Consider the following 1,851-nt stretch of genomic DNA (forward strand, 5'->3'; position numbering starts at 1 on the left):
AAGTGTTTTTTTTTTTTTTTTTTTCTGTAGGGCACGTGTGTCTGCCAGAAGGACAGAGAGAAACAGAGAGACAGAAAGTGAGAAATACCCCCCCCAGAGGGGATGGCCATGCCACAGTAACTTCTCCTCCATTCTCTTCCCGGGATCTTGGGCATGTCCCAGGATATTGTGCACGTATGCACATGCGCCTAGCATGAGTTTAAGCCACCAGGATGGGGACTTGAACCATGGTCAACTGTATGGGAGTCCAGCGACATAGCCATTACACCAACTGCTGGTCCCTATTTTTGAGGTCTTTAAACTCCTTTTGTCTTGGTTTGTTTTTTGTCTTTTGTTTTTGTTTTAAGGTTTTTGCCATTAGGCAAATTTGCTCACCAGAGACAGAGAAAAACAAAGGATAGTGAGAAATAACTCCCCAACGGGACAGCTACACCATGATATCTTCTCCTCCACTCTCCACTTGGGAGTTTGGGCATGCAACAGTACCCGGCATGAGTTTCAAGCTGATAGGTCTTGGATTTAATTGAGGTCAACCAGGTGGGAATCCACTGCACTATCTGCTTCTCCCCACTCCTTTTGTTTAAATTTTTTTTCCAATTGATCAAATATAAAGCAATGTCATCCAAGATCATACACCTTGAAAATTATTCTGATAGGTTAATGAAGGCATTGTATATGAACAAAAATTGAGAATTTATGCAAAAAGTCACACCTTTAAAAAAAAGACAGCTCTTCAAATTTTTTTATATTTTTTATATCTTCAATCACATTATTTAACTTATAAAGTGAACATTTCAATATGTGAACATTTCTCCCCAATCTAGTTGATCAAAATATCTTCAACAGAATACTCCACTAACTCCCCATCCTGTCAATGTTGTCTCCGTATCCCTCCTCCAAATGTCCTTCTCCAGGCCCCACTCCTCCACACACACCATATCTGGCAATCACACCCATCTCCTGTGTTTGTACATCATTTAGTCCATCAGTTTCAGTCAAAGAGTGCAGACACTCGGTATATATTAAGTGAGTACATACAATGTCTCTCCTTCATAGCCTGGCTTACTTTACTCAGCAGTAAATCTTCCATATTCTTCCACTTTCTATCAAAAGCCAGGGTTTTGTTGTTTGTTATGGCTGAATAGTATTCCATAGAGTATATATGCCACAGTTTTTCAATCCATTCATCTGTACATGGGCATTTGGATTGGTTCCATGTCTTAGCAATCATGAATAGTGCAGCAGTAAACATCGATGTGCAAGCACTTTTCCGATGAAGAATTCTCTTGTCCTTTGGGTAGATACCAAGGAGTGGAATTGCTGGATCATATGGTAGTTCTATTTGTAGATTTTTCAGGAATCTCCAAATTGTTCTCCACAGTGGTTGGACTAATTTACATTCCCACCAGCAGTGTAAGAGAGTTCCCCTTTCACTACACCACACCAACACTTATCATTTTATTTTTAAATCTTAGCCATTCTGACTGGGGTTAGGTGGTATCTCATTGTTGTTTTGATCTGCATTTCAATTACGATGAGGGATGTTGAGCATTTTTTCATATGCCTCTTGGCTATTCATATGTCATCTTTAGAGAGTGTTTTTTTCAACTCATTCTCCCATTTTTTAACTTTACTTTTTTTATTTACATTTTTTGAGAGTTTTTTGCCATAGGGTGCATGCGCAAGCCAGACAGACAGACAGAGACAGAGATACAGAAAGCAAGAAATCACCCCCCCAGGGGGGATGGCCACACCACAATCCTTTCTCCTCCATTGTCCTCTTGGGATCTTGGGCATACACGCATACATGCCTGGCGTGAGTTTAAAGCCACTGGATCTGGGACTCAAACC

This window comes from Tupaia chinensis, unplaced genomic scaffold (assembly GCF_000334495.1).
Source record: "Tupaia chinensis unplaced genomic scaffold, TupChi_1.0 Scaffold144247_1, whole genome shotgun sequence".
Lineage (NCBI taxonomy): Eukaryota > Metazoa > Chordata > Mammalia > Scandentia > Tupaiidae > Tupaia > Tupaia belangeri.